The 17,413-nt window shown below is 41.4% G+C and overlaps 1 pseudogene; it reads left to right on the forward strand.

The window, feature by feature from the left end:
• Window positions 1-1,608: 1,608 nt before the first annotated feature.
• LOC112817842 (prohibitin-2 pseudogene) lies at window positions 1,609-8,680 on the forward strand (annotated as a pseudogene).
• Window positions 8,681-17,413: the final 8,733 nt, after the last annotated feature.

A 17,413-nucleotide genomic window follows, 5' to 3' on the forward strand; every position in this document is an offset into this window, starting at 1 on the left:
CCCTTGGTGACAGTCAAAGTTGGGTTCAAACGCTGGCTTCAAGTGCCTGAGAAAGTTATTTAACCTCTCGGAGCCTCAGTATTCTTATTGGTCAAATGGAGATAATAGTCCTCAATTTGCCCAAGAGGCGGAGTTGTGAGAGCTGCAGATAATCTATGTCAATGGCCTGGCACATAGGAGATACTCTATACAGGAAGGTGGAATCCAGATTGCAGAGCCCTGAATCCCAGTCTTTTCACAAGCTTGCTATAAAGCCTACTTGTAGGATACGTTCTCTTTTCTTGAGTGAGAATGAGATATAAGAAAGTCACCAGTTTAAGTGAGAGCTAGAATCAGTTTCACAGCTGTAAAGAATTTATTCTAAAGGAGAGAGACCTGTAGTAGAGAATGATGATGGGTATGATTTATGACATGCCTACTGTGTGCCAAGTACTCCCTAAGTAGTAATTCTAATCATCCCTCCGATTCTGCAAGGCAGTCATTACCATCACCATTTTTACAGTTAAGAACTGTAAAGCTCAGAGAGATTAAGTATCTCGCCAAGGTCACGGAGCTAGAAAGCAGCAGGTATGTCTGACTGCATAAGCCCAGGCTCTTTCAACTGTACAAGAGGTCTATAAGGTAAGCACTCCCACAATAAAGATAAAGAAAACAGGCTGTGCTGGTTCTAATGGAACTGGAATGGCAAGCACAAATCAGAGAAGCTAGATAATTAGTAATAATTTACGGCACCTGTAGTATGTGCCACACATTATACCAGAAATTTTTCATATACAGAATCTTCGCTAACCTTCCCAAGGTTGATAGGTGTTGTTATTCCTGTTTGACAGATAAGGAAACTGATGCTCAGAGAGTCAGCAGATATACCCATGGTTTCAGTGGTGGTAAGTGAAAGATATGTGATGGAGGCCATGCTGCCTCCAAATTAAGGGATAATCAGAATGGCATTGGACTTGTTAACAAATCTATAAATCAGCATATTAGAATTTTACAGTCTATTGTGGGCCTGGCTCAGCTTCGGGTTATCTGAAACCTAATAAACCTGTAAATCAGACTCCAGTTTTATCTCCATTTGTCTACACTTGAACACTAAGTAATGATTACTCTTATAGTCTTTTCTTCTTTATGATCAGTGTTAGTTTAAGTACTGTATTTTTCTAATTCCGCCCACAGCAACACGTTTCTAGAGACCAAAAACTGCTTAACCCACAGAACCTGGGTTCTGATTGGAACCTACTCCATGTCCCAGTCACAGAATTTTTTCCATTGTGGCTTTTCTGATGTCAAACAAGATGAGATTTCCAACTGAAGGCCTTTTCACACTCACTGCATTCATAGGAGTTCTCTTCACTGTGAATTCGACGAAGGTGAACAAGGTGAGATAGCCGCACAAAGGCTTCAGCACAGGTGGTTGCGTTCATAGGACTTTTCCCCATTATGGATATTCTAATGGTCATTAAGAGCAGATCTCCACCTTAGTTTTCTTTTTCCACTTGGGCTACACAAATAGGGTTTTTCACCACTATAAATTCTGTTTTGTTCGATAAGGTATGAACTCTGGCCAAAAGCTTTTCCATATTCATTACACTCATATGGTATTTCTCCACTATGACTTTCCTGATGCTGAATAAGGTGTGAGCTCCAAATAAATGCTATTCCACATATATTACACTTATAAGGCTTTCCTCACTATGAATTTCCCATTAAGAGATGACCTCTGACTGAAGGCTTTCTCATATTCATTACACTCTCAGGTCTCTCCCCATATGAGAGCTCTGATGTCTAATAAGATGTGAACTACTGCTGAAAGTTTACCACGTTCATTGCATTCAGAGGGTTTCTCTGTATGCAGACCTTTCATGTGTCTTATACACTCTGCATTGGGCTCAAAACTAGGATTGTATGAGTCATAAAATGGGGCTTTATCACAAATAAGGATTTTTCCTCTGATGACACCGAGTTTGCCCTCACATCAGAGCTCCTGCCACGTTCAAACAATTCATAGTTCATTTCCCTTGTGGGGCTCAGTCCATCGGCCATTATTCTGAAACTGTAATCTCTGGAAGGAACGGGTGCCAGTGTTTCCCACGCTGAGTTTCCCTGGGATATCTCTGAACTGACTCACTTCTTCAAAGGCAGGGTCCTGAAGAAGGGCCCATGCAATTCCGGCCAACAAAATCCACTTGGGTTTATCCTCTTCAGGTACTTTTTGGTTATTTTTCGTTTAAGATTTTTATTTATTTATCTGAGAGAGAGTGAGAGCGAGAGGGATCACAGAGGGAGAGGGAGAAGCAGACTCACCGCCGAGGAGGGAGCCTGATGCGGGGCTCGATCCCAGGACCCTGAGATCATGACCTGAGCTGAAGGCAGACGCTTAACCTACTGAGCCACCCAGGCGCCCCAGGTACTTTTTGGTTAAAAAGAAGATTCTATTATGTCCACTGGGGTTTGTCAACTGAAATGATAAAAATAAAATTAAAAAGTATCAACTGTTTTCTATATTGAGAATAAATCAATTGCCAGTCTGAAATCCTGGAGAAAGGATTACCAAATTCAAACAAATGCCCATTTGCCATCATATTAAAGGACAGGATGAGCAAACTGAAAAACAGGATTCCGCCCCTGCCACCACACTGGGCGTGTGTGCGTGTGCGGGCACACAGACACAGACAGACACACACACACACACACACACGATATGCTGTTTTAAAATTCCCCATTTACTATCATATATTTCACAGTGAGCCAAGAAGGAGGATTCCGTTTCATAAATCAGGAATCAGAGACTAAAAACAGAACGTCACACTCACATGGCTAGTAATAACAAATCTTGGAATAGATATCAAAGTCTGAGAACTGTTACTTTTTTGCACAACATGCACACCAATCTGTATTTCAATTTGTATAGAATTTCCTACTATAGCTATAATACTTGGGAAACTATGTAAAAGATTTGAAACCTGCGAGAATTTTAAAAAGAGGGAGAGAAGACAATAAAGCAAGACTATTTGTGTTTCTGCAGTGCAGCAAGAATAAAGAAGCAAAACTGAATCCTACTCAGCCTTGGGAGTGCATTCCGGTCTGCTAGAGAGAAGGGAGTTAATACCATAGGTGAAAGAAATGATGGAGCCTGGGCAGTGTCCTGTACGGTCTAGACAACAGAATTTTCCTGGGTAAGCTTAACAGCCTTACAGTCTTGGTTTAGAAAGAAGATTTAGACAAACATCTCAGATCTTGCTTAGTATGTTTCCTCTTAGACATCTCAAACTACGTATTGAAGTTCACCCAAAAGCTTTTATCCATCTAGTGCATCTAAGTTGCTCTGAGTCTCCAGAGTTAGACTGCCCTAGGAGGAAGGAGGAACTAATACACGGAGTTACAAGTATGTATCAGTCAGGGTCACAGCAGGAAACAGATAACACTCAAATTGGGTAACTTCAGGAGAGTTTAATAAAGGAACTAATGAGGTGCGGGCAGGGGTATAAGAAAAACAAAAAGGATAATCAGCCTCCCCAGGCTAGTAACTGCAGGGTGATTTTGCAACTCCAGGCCCGAAGGAGTGAGGGGAAAGAACTTTAACATATATCCCAAGCTCAAGAGACCTAAGTATAGAGGGACACCATCCAGAAGCTGACACCTTCATCTGAGGGATGTAGCCAGCCAATGATGAGCCTACAGAGAGGGAGCTCAGTGGCATAAATGTCACAACATCACTCTCCTACCCTTTGACCTGACAGGGCTTCCCACTGGACAGGCTCATCCAGAAGCCAGAGGGCAAAGTCAACTCCTGGGGCAAACAGCAGGGTGCAAGAAGATTACGAAATGGAACTGGAGACACAAAGGAAAGACATACAGCAGAGGATGTTTAGACAGTTGGATAAATTTACCTAGTTTCCCCCAGGTAAGAACTGGACCATATCATCGAGTGATTTAACCTTTTTCACCATCTCCGAAATCAATCCACTTGTGTGAACCTTTGACAATATTTAAAACAAGATGCCCCGAGTAGAGCTTAAATACCAGAAGTTAAGGAGGAAGGAAGCAGGAACTGGGAAAACATTCCATTTACTAGAGTGAAACAACACAAAATATTCAGAAATAAATTTGACAGGTAAAGCAGAATTATATGAAGAAAACCATAAAATCTCTTGGAAAGGTAGAAAACAAGATCTGAGCAATTAGAAAGACCAACTACGTTCTTGGATGAGAAGATTTCATTGATATCATAAAACTAGAATATAATTAATTCAATATTAACTAGAATGCACAGGATTTCTTATTTTGGAATTGCATAAAATAATCTAAAGTTTATTTGGAAAAATAAATGACCAAGAGTAGGCAAGGTTATTATGAAAAGGAATAGTGAGGGGAACCTGCCTTAGTGGATACCAATATGCTATAATGCCAATATAATTACGTATGTGTATATATAATTTAATTTAAAATGAAGGTGGTAATTAAATTTACACATAGTTGACTGTTAATAACATTGAACTGCTATCTTATAGCACGTACACTACAGTACATCACAGAATCCAGATGAATTAGAGTTAACTATAGGAAAAACAATATGAATGTTGCAAGAAAAGCTAGGAAGCTAGATGTACCATAGAGGAGTCAGAGAAAATCACCTACACTGGAAACTCTGAAGGTTCAAAAAAATTAAAGACTAACATATACAAATTAAAATTTTTTGAATGACAAAACATATCATTGATACACAAACAAACTACAAATCAGGAAATATATTTTAATAAAGATGACGAGGCTTTAATATCCAAACTATATAGAAAGCGGTCTGACAAACTGACTAGAAGAAAGACAACCTAACTTAAAGAAAATGGGAAAAGGATAAGAATCAGGAATTCCCAGAGTAGCCAATCTAAATTGCCAATAAATTAATAAATATGGGCAGAGGGAGCTAAAATTCTATGAGAGTGAGATAAATGCAAATTAGAGAAATAGTGAGATTTTTAGTTTGCATACATGAGATTGTTAAACATTAAGCGTTATAATTCTATTTATTGGTAAGGATGCAGGGAAAATGTTATTCATATACATTGGGGGGAAAATCTCAAGTCTTAAGACTTTTGGAACTTAAGAGCCCAAACTCGTAAAACCGTGTATTAAAACTACACACACACACACACACACACACACACCCCTTGTACTCAGTAACCCAACTCCTGGATATCTATTCCATAGAAATATAAGCACAAGTATATAAAGTCATATGTCTGAGGATGTTTATAGTAATACTGGAAACAAAATGAAAGGCTCATCAAAACAAGAAGGGTAAATAAACTATAATATACCCACACCACAAATATTATACAACCATTTAAAACAATAAATTAGAACAATACAGTTTGACTCGGAGACATTTACACAAGGTTATCGTTACATATAACATACAAGATACAGAAAAGTATGATGAATATGATACTATTTTGGTAGCAGCGACAAAAAAAACGTGTATTTGTTTACATACGCATACATGTGTATTTCTATTGTAATGGATTATAAGAATGCAGGAAAATATAGAAGGATACACATTAGATTGTTAAAATGGGTTAATGAGGGGCTTCTTTTGAGAAACGAAGGAGGTGGAAATTCAAGCCCAAAGTAAGGAAAGTAGTAGACTGCCCTAAAAAAGGGGAGCATGTATATATAACCACATTTATGTTGTCGTGTGTGGATATGTGGTTATATTACAAATAATAAAAAAATTAAAGCAGACACATGACATGGTGCAGCCACTCTGGAAAACAGTACGGAGGTTCCTCAAAAAGTTGAAAATAGAGCTGCCATACGACCCAGCAATTGCACTACTGGGTATTTACCCCAAAGATACAAATGTAGGGATCCGAAGGGGTATGTGCACCCCGATGTTTCTAGCAGCAATGTCCACAATAGCCAAACTATGGAAAGAGCCAAGATGGCCATCGACAGATGAATGGATAAAAGAAGATGTGGTGTATCTATATACAATGGAATATTACGCAGCCATCAAAAGGAATGAGATCTTGCCAATTGCAATGATGTGGATGGAACTGGAGGGTATTATGCTGAGCCAAATAAGTCAATCAGAGAAAGACATGTATCATGTGATCTCACTGATATGAGGAATTCTTAATCTCAGGAAACAGAGTGTTGCTGGAGTGGTGGGGGGTGGGAGGGATGGGGTGGCTGGGTGATAGACATTGGGGAGGGTATGTGCTACGGTGAGCGCTGTGGATTGTGTGAGACTGTTGAATCGCAGACCTGTACCTCTGAAACAAATAATACATTATATGTTAAAAAAAAAATAGCAGGAAGGGAAAAATGAAGGGGGGAAATTGGAGGGGGAGACGAACCATGAGAGACTATGCCTCTGAGAAACAAACTGAGGGTTCTAGAGGGGGGTGGGGGGGTTGGGTTAGCCTGATGATGGGTATTAAAGGGGGCACGTACTGAATGGAGCACTGGGTGTTATATGCAAACAATGCATCATGGAACACTACATCGAAAACTAATGATGTAATGTACGGTGATTTACATGACACAATAAAATAAAATTTTTAAAAAAGCAGAAATCTGACAGCATGATTTCAAAATAAAATATTCAGCAATCTTGAAAAATGAAAGGAATGATTCTGCACATTAAAAGCTCAATAGATGGGGTGCCTATAGGTGGCTCAGTGGGTTAAGCATCCGACTCTTGGTTCCGGCTCAGGTTCATGATTTCATGGGTCCTGACACCGAGCCCCACATCGGGCACTGTGCTCAGTGGGGAGTCGGCTTAAAATTCTCTCTCTCCTTCTCCCTCTTCCCCTTACCACTCCCACCCCCGGCTCTCGCGGGCACACATGCTCTCTCTCTCTCTCTCTCTCTCTCTCTCTCTCTCAGATAAATAAATCTTAATTTAAAAAACTCAATAGATGGAACAGAGGGAACACTTCCTAACTCCTTCTATGAGGCCAGCATTACCCTAATATCAAATTAGATAAAGACACTACAAGAATGGAAAATTACAGACCGATATATCTCGTGACATAGATACAAAAATATCTGACAGATTTTTACCAAATCAAATCCAATGATGTATGAAAAGAATTATGTACCACAGCCAAGTGGGATTTATTCCAGGTATATAAATCTGGTTCAACATGCAAAAATCAATTAAGGTAATCCATCCCATCAGTATATGATCATACGGTCATATCGTTCAATGAATAAAAAACATTTGACAAAAATGCAAAAGCCATTCAAGATAAAAGCTCTCAGCAAAGTAGGAATATTGGGGAAACTCCTCAGCTTAATAAAGAGCATCTATAAAAATGTACATATAGGGGCGCCTGGGTGGCTCAGTCGGTTAAGCGGCTGCCTTCGGCTCAGGTCATGATCCCAGGGTCCTGGGAGGGAGCCTCACGTCAGGCTCCTTCCTGAGCAGGGAGCCTGCTTCTCCCTCTCCCTCTGCCTGCCGCTCCCCCTGCTTGTGCTCTCTCTCTCTACCTCTGTCAAATAAAAACGAATAAAATCTTTAAAAAAAATGTACATATAACATCACACTTCTTAGTGATTAACTAGATGCTTTTCTACTAACGTCAGGAACAAGGACAGGATGTCCCTTCTCACCAATCCTCCTCAACAGCAACGTCCTAGCTAATGTAAGAAGACAACACAAGACAAGAAAAGGTATACAGATTGGGGCACCTCTGGTGTCCTTTCTCCTGTGAGGACCTTGGGCCCTGGATCCACATGTGAAGGGTGCAATCTCTAAACTGGAGTGGGGTAGAGGCAGGCCGGCACCCCCTTCTCACCTTTGGGGTCACTGGCCTCAGGATCAGACGAGGCCCAGAGCCTGAGAGACATAGAGGGACACGGGCAAGGTGCTGAAGTTGCTGCTCGGGGCCGGCGCCATGGCCTACGGCATCCATGAGTCTGTTTCACCATAGAAGGTGGGCACAGAGCCAATTTCTCTAATCGGATGAGGGCCTTCCCCTTAGGATCCCCTGATTCCAGTACCCCATCACCTAGGACATTCCGGCCAGACCCTAAAAAATTTCCTCTCCCACAGGCACCAAAGACCTGCAGATGGTAAGCATCTGTGAGTGCTGTCTCAACCCAATGCCATGCCGCGTCCCAGCATGTACCAGTGCCCAGGGCTAGACTAGGAGGAGTGAGGACTGCCATCAACTGTCAAGGAGGTGCTCAAGGGAGGTGTGGCCAAGTTCAACACCTTGCAGCTGATTACCCAGCGGGCCCAGATATCCTTGTTGATCTCATGGGAGCTGACAGTGAGGGCCAAGGAATTCAGCCTTATCCTGGATGATGCAGTCATGACAGAGCTGAGCTTTAGCCAAGGGAGTACACAGCTGCTATGGGAGGCAAACAAGTAGCTCAGCAGGAGGCCCAGGGAGCCCAGTTTCAGGTGGAAAAAGCAAAGCAGGAACAGCAGCAGAAGACTGTGTAGGCTGAAGGTGAGGCCAAGGCCACCAGGATGCTTGGAGAAGCCCTGAGCAAGAACCCTGGCTACATCAAACTGGGCAAGATCCAGGCAGCCCGGAACATCTCCAAGACGACTGCCACATCACAGAATTGTGTCTGTCTCACTGCTGAAAACCTTGTGCTCAATGTACAGGATGAAATTTTCACTTTGAAAACTGACAGCCTTAGCAAGGGTAAGAAATGGGCCTAGTGATGAAGAACTCCCCTCCCCCAGAGAAAAAGTGAATCTGCTTCTCCCCTGGCTTTTGAGGAGCCAGTGTGGGGTCCGACAGACCCCCATCCTGCCCCTGGTATCATGTCATAGTCCCCTCTGTGTCTGTTCTCCCAGCCCTTCCTGGATGAACACAGACTGGCCAATTTTCAAGGGAATGGCTTTCCTCTTCTCGGTGTTGGCCAGGGCTGTTGGGACAGTATGATTTCTGAGTGATTTTGTATAGTATTGGTTCCTCCTTCCAGGTTGGGGGTGATAACCACCATCCCAGGAATTCTCAATAAAAAGAAATAATAAAAGGTATACAGATTGGGAAGGAAGAAATAAAACTGTCATTGTTTGCAGATGACATGATTCTCTTATGTAGAAAATTCCAAAGGGTTCTGCCCCAAGAAGGCAATGTAGGAAGAGCCTGAACTTAACCTCCTGCATGGACATAGCAAATCCATACCTACTTATACAGCAATTCCTCCCAAAGAAGAACAGAGAGCTGACTGAACAGCTTCTGCACAACAAAAGATAGAGAGACCACATAGAGAACATTGAGTTGGAGACACAGTAAGGGAATCCCACCCCCGATGCTGCAAACTACAGTGGGGAGAGACAGTACCAAGGGACTGTGAGCAGATTCATCTGCCCTGGGGCACAGGAAAAAGCTGTGGCTTAAAAGAACAACTAGAATATAAAGGATCCTGCCTCAGAACTCCACCAAATGGCAGGGGAGCTACTAGAACTCTCTCTGGGTCGCAGGGCCTGGCAAGTGCCATGGTTTACACTGCCCCACCACCTTGATAGCCTGGATGGGAGCAGGGGCCAGGCACCATAGCTGGCCTACCACCTCAGTGAGCCCCAGGCCCTAGCCCAAGCCCAAGCCCACACGAGCCCAAGAAGTCCCATCAAGGCAGCCCCAGCGCACTGCAGAGTGGAACACCCCTGCTCAACACTCACTACAACTCAGGCTGACATAGGGGCAAAGCAACCCAGAACTCGCCAGGCCCACACCACTTCAGCCCCAGATGACTTCCTAGGGCACTCCTGGCACAGAGCACTGTGGGACCTCCTGGCTCATGTCTGCTTTGGCTCTAGTGACACCACCAGGACACACCAGCTCATGCCCCACCTCAGTTCCCGCCATGCAGTGAGGGCATCCACTGCGCTGAGCACCGGCAGACCACCACCTGCTCCCACTTCAGCTGCAACTGTCCTGCCCCAGGGCCACCTAGCCCATGCCCATTTCAGCTCGAGCAATCCCACCAGGACAGCCCCAGCACAGACTGCCCCCGGATCCCAGCCCATACCAGCCACAGCTCCAGCTATCCAGCCAAAATCACCAGGCACACACAGTCTACACAGGGGATGACCGTACACAAGGCCATTCTTGCAAGGTTAGGAGAAGTAGCTGTTCTACCTAATTCATAGAAACAAACACAGAAAGTCAAGCCAAATGAGGAGACAAAGGAACAGGATCCAAAAGAAAGAACAAAACAAAACCTCAGAAAAAGAACTAAATGAAACAGAGATAACCAATCTACCTGGTAACGTGTTCAAAGTCATGGCCATAAAGATGTTCACCAGGCTGCAGAGAAGAGTGGATGAACTTAGTGAGACCTTCAACAGAGAGACAGAAAATATATCGGGGCGCCTGGGTGGCTCAGTCGGTTAAGTGTCTACCTTCGGCTCAGGTCATGATCCCAGCGTCCTGGGCTGGGGCCCCGCACCAGGCTCCCTGCTCGGCGGGGAGACTGCTTCTTGCTCTCCCCCTCCCGCTGCTGCTCCCTCTGCTTGTGCTCTCTCACTCTCTCTCTGTCAAATAAATAAATAAAATCTTTTAAAAAGAGAGATAGAAAATTAAAAAAAGAACCAATCAGGGTTGAAAAAGACAATAACCAAAATGAAAAATGCACTAGAGAGAATCGACAGTAGATCAGAGGATGCAGAAGAACAGATCAGCAGTCTGGAAGTGGAATGGAAAGCACCCAAGCTGAACAGCAAAGGAAAAAAAAGAACTTAAAAAAATGAGGATAGGTAAGGGATCTTTCAGACAACATCAAATGAACAAATATTTGCATTTTAGGAATCCCAGAAGGAGAAGAGAGATAGAAAGGGATAAAAAACAAATTTGAAGAAAGAACAGGTGAAAAATTCCCTACCCTGGGGAAGGAAACAGACATCCAGCTTCAAGAGGCACAGAGAGTTCCAAACAAGATGACCCCAAGGAGGTCCACACCACAAAACATAATAATTAAAATGCCAAGGATTAAAGATGAAGAGACAATTTTCAAAACAGCAAGAGAGGGGTGCCTGGGTGGCTCAGTCACTTAAGTATCCAACTCTTGATTTCAGCTCAGGTCATGATCTCAGGGTTGTGAGACTTGAGCCCCGTGCTGGGCTCCGGGCTGGGCATGGAGCCTGCTTAAGATTCTCTCTCTCCCTCTCCTCCTTATCCTCCCCCCTCTCTCCCCTCTTCTCTAAAACAAAACCAAAACCAGACAAACAAAAAACACCCAAACCAAAAACCAAAAAAGAGCAAGAGAGAAAAAACTAGTAATGGACAAGGGAAATTCCATAAGGCTCCCAGTTGATTTTTTAGCAGAAATTCTGCAGGCCAAAGAAAAGTGGCATAATATATTCAAAGTGCTGAATCAAAAAACCTACAACCAACAATACTCTAGCCGGCAAGGTTATCATTCAGAAATCAAGTAACTATAAAGAGTCTCCTAGGCAATTAAAAGTTAAAGGAGTTCATCACCACTAAATTGGCCTTAGAAGAAATATGGAAGGGGGTCTTGAAGTAGAAAAGAAAGGGCCATACTTAGAAGTAAGAAAATAATGAAATGAATAAATTACATGAGTAAAAGTAAATGTACAGTAAAGGTAGTAGAACACTCACTTAGAAAGTTACCTAGGGCACCTGGGTGGCTCAGTCAGTTAAGCGTCTGCCTTGGGTTTGCGTCATGATCCCAGGGTCGTGGGATCGAGCCCCGTGTCGGGCACTCTGCTCAGTGGGGAACCTGCCTCTCCCTTTCCCTCTGCCTGCCATTCCGCCTACTTGTGTTCTCTCTCTCTCTCTCTGTCAAATAAATAAATAAAATCTTCACAAAAATAAAAAGGACAGTGTCCAAACTCATGTGACCATCAATGTAATATAGACTGCTATATACTTAGGATGTTCTATATGAACCTCAGGATAAACAAACACCAAAAACCTATAATAGGTACACCAAATATAAAGAGAAAGAAAGCCAAGCAGAACACTGAAAAAAGTCATCAGTCAAATGCAAGTGAGCAAGAGAAAAAGAAAGGAACAGAGAAGAGCTAGGAAAACCAGAAAACAATTAATAAAATGGCAGTAAATACATACCTATCAAGAATTACTTTAAATACAAATGGTCTAATTGCTTCAATCAAAAGACAGAGGATGGAGGAATGGATAAAAAAAAAGCAAGACCCGCTATACGCTGCCTACAAGAGACTCACTTCAGACCTAAAGACACATACAGACTGAAAGTGAAGGGATAGAAAAGATATTCTATACAAATGGAAGTGAAAAAAAAAAAAAGCCAAGGTAGCAACACTTACATCAGACAAAACAGACTATGACACAACGACTATAACAAGACACAAAGTAGGGCATTACATAATGATAAAGGGAACAATCCAACAAGACGATGTAACAATTCTAAGTGTCTACACTCCCAACACTGGAGCACCTAAATACATAAAGAGCATACTAAGCATTAACAGATATAAAAACATTAACAGATATGAAGGGAGAAATTGGCAGGAATTCAACAATAATAGGGGATTTTAACACCCTACTTACATCAATGGATAGATCAACCAGGCATAAATCCATAAGGAAACAGTGTCTTTGAACGACCCAACAGGCCAGGTGGACTCAAAAGATATCTACAGAACACGCCATCCACAAATGACAGAATACACATTCAAGAGCCCATGCATCATTTTCCAGAATAGGTCACACGTTAGGCCACAAAATATGTCTCAACTAAATCTAAGAAGATTGAAATTCTATCATGCATCTTTTCCAACCACAACAGTATGAAACTAGAGATCAATTTTAAGAAAATATTGGGAAAAACACAAACATGTGGAGGCTAAACAACATGTTACTAAACAACCAATGGGTCAACAAAGACATCAAAGAGGAAATGAAAGAAATACATGGGTACAAATGAAAATGAAAACACAATCACTAGGACACGGCGACTGCATTTCCAAGAGGGAAATTTAGAGTGATGCAGGCCGGCCTCAAGACACAAGAAAAGTCTCAAATAAACAATCAAACTTGACACCTAAAGGAACTAGAAAAAGAAGAACAAACAAACCCAAAGTGAAGAGAAGAAAGGAAATAATAAGATCAGAGGAGCAATCGAGACTAAAAACAAACAAACAAACAAACAAACAAACGCAGTAAAAAGATCAAAGAAACCAAGAGCTGGTTCTTTGAAGAGATAACCAAAACTGATAGGCCTTTAGCCAAACTCGTCAAGAAAAAAAGAGAACACCCAAGTAAGTAAACAGACACATAGATCAATGGAACAGAACAGAGAGACCCAGAAATGGACCCACAACTCTATGGTCAACTAATCGGCCACAAAGCAGGAAAGAATATCCAATAGAATACAGTCTCTTCAACAAATGGTGTTGGGAAACCTGGACAGCGACATGCTGGAGAAAGAAACTGGACCACTTTCTTACACCACACACAAAAATAAATTCAATATGGATGACAGACCTAAATGTAAGACAGGAAACCATCAAAATCCTAGAGGAGAACACAGAAAGCAACCTCCTCGACCTCAGCCGCAGTAACTTCCTACTAGACACGTCTCTGGAGGCAAGGGAAACAAAAGCAAAAATGAACTAATGGGACCCCTTCAGGACAAAAAGCTTCTGCACAGCAAAGGAAATAATCAACAAAACCAAAAGGCAACTGGCGGAATGGGAGAAGATATTTTCAAATGCCATATCAGATAAAGGGCTAGTATCCAGAATCTATAAAGATCAACACCCAAAAAACAAATAATCCGCTTAAGAAATGGGCAGAAGACATGAACAGACATTTCTCCAAAGAACACACGCAAATGGCTAACAGACACGTGAAAAAGTACTGAACATCACTCATCATCAGGAAAATACAACTCAAAAGCACAAGGAGATTCCACCGCACACCTGTCAGAATGGCTAAAATAAACAACTCAGGAAACGACAGATGTTGGCGAGGATGTGGAGAAAGGGGAACCCTCTTGCACTGTTGGTGCGAATGCAAACTGGTATAACCACTCTGGAAAACAGTATGGAGTTTCCTCAAAAAGTTAAAAATAGAACTACCCTATAACCCAGCAAATTGCACTACAAGGTATTTATCCAAGGGATACAAAAGTGCTGATTTGAAGGGGCTCGTGCATCCCAATGTTTATAGCAGCACTATCAACAATAGCCAAATTATGGGAAAAGCCCAAGTGTTTATCGCATGATGAATGGATAAAGAAGATATAGATAGATAGATAGATGATATAGATATAGATACGTACACACACACACACACACACACACACACACACACTCGAATATTACTCAGACATCAAAAAGAATGAAATCTTGCCATTTGCAATGTCGTGGATGGAATTACAAGGTAGTATGCTAAGCAAAATAAGTCCATCAGAGAAAGACAAATATCATGTGATTTGACTCATATGTGGAATTTAAGAAACAAAATAGATGAACATATGCAAAGGGAAGGCAAAGTAAAAAGAGATAAAAGCAGAGATGGAGGCAAACCATAAGACACTCTATAGTTAAGAGAACAAAGTAAGGGTTGGGGGAGGGGAGGTAGGTGGGGGAATGGGCTAAATGGGTGATGGGTATTAAGGAGGGCACTTGCTGGAATGAGCACTGGGTGTATATGTAAGTGATGAGTCACTTAATTCTACTCCCAATACTACACTATATGTTAACTAACCCGAATTTAACTAAAATTTTTAAAAATGAAAGAGGAGAAGTAACAACTGATGTAGCACGGAAATACAAGGGATTTTAACAGACTACTGTGAAAATTTACATGCCAACAAATTGGACAGCCTAAAACAAATGGATAAATTCCTAGAAACATATCATCTTCCAAAACTGAATGAAGAAGAAATAGAAAATCTGGACAGATGAATTACTAGTAGAGAAACTGAATTGGTAATCAAAAGACTCTCAAAAACAAAAACAAAAAAACAAATAAAAACCTCTCAACAACCAAAAGTCCAGGACCAAATGGATTCACAGGTAAATTCTGCCAAAGAGATAAAGAAGAGTTGATACCTATTCTTCTCATACTCTTCCAAAAAATAGAAGAGGAAGGACAGCTTTCAAATACATCCTATAAGGCCAATACCACCCTCATACTAAACTGGACAAAGACACTCCAGGAAAACAAAAACGAAAACAAACAACAGGCAAATACCCTTGAAGAACATAGATGCAAATTCCTCAAGCATATATTAACAAACTGCTCTCAACAATACATTAAAAGGATAATTTACCATAAACAAGGGGGATTTATTCCAGGGATGCAAGGGGAGGGGCTCGATATGCACAAATCAATCAATATGATACACCCACATTAACAAAATGAAGGCTAGAAATCATACGATCATCTCAATAGATGCAGAAAAAGCATTTGGCAAAATTCAAAATCTGTTTCTGATAAAAACCCTCAACAAAGCAGGTTTAGAGGGAACATACCTCACCACGATAAAGGCTGTATGTGACAAACCCACAGCTAACATCATACTCAATGGTGAAAAACTGAGAGCTTCTCCTCTAAGATCAGGAACAAGACAAGGATGTCCACTCTCACCACTTTTACACAACATAATACTGGAAGTCCTGGCCACAGCAATCAGACAACAAAAAGAAATAGAAGGCATCCAAAGTGGTAATGAAGAAGAAAACTGACACTATTTGCAGATGACACGATGCTAAGCAAACTCTAAAGACGTCACCAAAAAACTGTTAGAAGTAATAGATGAATTCAGTAAAGTCGCAGGATACAAAATTCATACACTGAAGTCTGTTGCATTTCTACACACTAATAATGAAGTAGCAGGAAGAGAAATTAAGCAAACAATCCCATTTACAACCGAACCAAAAAATAAAATACCTAGGCATAAACTCAACCAAGGGTGTAAAAGATCAGGAGCCTGAAAACTAAAAAACACCGATGAAAGAAATTGAAGACAACACAAACAATTGGAAATGTATACCATGCTTATGGACTGGAAGAATTAATATTGTTAAAATGTCCATGCTACCCAGGCGATCTAGAGATTCAGTGCAATGCCTATCAGAATACCAACAGCATTTTTCACAGAACGACAACAAATAATCCTAAGACTTGTATGGAACCACAAAGGACCCCAAATAGCAAAGGCCATCTTGAAAAAGAAGAACAAAGCTGGAGGTATCACAACCCTAGATTGCAAGATGTGCTACAAAGCTGTAGTAATCAAAACAGCATGGTACTGGCACAAAAAGAGACACACAGATCAAGAGAACAGAACAGAGAACCCAGAAATAAACCCACACATATATGGTCCATTAATCTCTGACAAAGGAGGCAAGGATATACAACGAGGGAAAAGATAGTTTCTTTAATAAATGGTGTCGGGAGAACAAGACAGCTATTTGCAGAAGAATGAAACTGGACCACTTTCTTACACTGTCCACAAAAATAAAGTCAGAATGGATTGAAGACCTAAACGTGAGACCTGAAACCATAAAACTCCTAGAAGAAAACATAGGCAGTAATCTCTTTGACATCAGCCTTACCAACATTTTTCTAAGTATGTCCCCTCGGGCAGGGGAAACAAAAGCAAAAATAAACTATTGGCATTCTATCAAAATTAAGAGCTTTTGCACAACAAAGAAAACCATCAATAAAAGGAAAAGGCAACCTACCGAATGGGAGAAGATATTTGCAAAGGGTATATGCCATAACGGGTTAATATCCAAATATATAAAGGATTTCTACAACTCAACAGCAAAAAAACACAAATAATCCAATTAAAAAATGGGCAGAGGACCTGAATAAACATTTTTCCAAAGAAGACATACAGATGGCCAACAGACACATGAAAAGATGCTCAATATCACTAATCATCAGGAAAACGCAAATCAAAACCACAAAACTGTCAGAATGGCTAGAACCAAAAGACAAGAGCTAACAAGTGCTGGCGAGGATGTGGAGAAAAAGGAACCCCCATGCACTGCTGGTGGGAATGTAAATTGGTGCAGCCACTGTGAAAAACAGTATGAAGGTTCCACAAAAACTTAAAAATAGAGCCAGAGGGGAGGGCGGGTGTGGAAATGGGCAAAATTTTGTAAAGGGGTATGGCAGACACAGACGTCCATTTATGGAATGAGTAAGTCAAGGGAATAAGAGGCACAGCATAAGGAATGTAGTCAATGATATTGTAATATCCTTGTACGGTAATAGATGATAGGTATGCTTGTTGTGAGCACAGCATAATGCATAAACTTGTTGAATCACTAGGTGGTACACCTGAAACTAATACAACATCGTATGGCAACTATACCAGAAAGGAAGGAAGGAAGGAAACAAGGAAGGAAGGAAGGAAGGAAAGAAGGAAGACAGGAAGGAAGGAAAACAGTAAGGGAGGAAGGGAGGAAGGGAGGAAG

The sequence above is a fragment of the Callorhinus ursinus genome, unplaced genomic scaffold, assembly GCF_003265705.2.
Source record: "Callorhinus ursinus isolate GAN/ISIS: 27379988/994484 unplaced genomic scaffold, GSC_fseal_2.0 scaffold303, whole genome shotgun sequence".
Classification (NCBI taxonomy): Eukaryota; Metazoa; Chordata; class Mammalia; order Carnivora; family Otariidae; genus Callorhinus; species Callorhinus ursinus.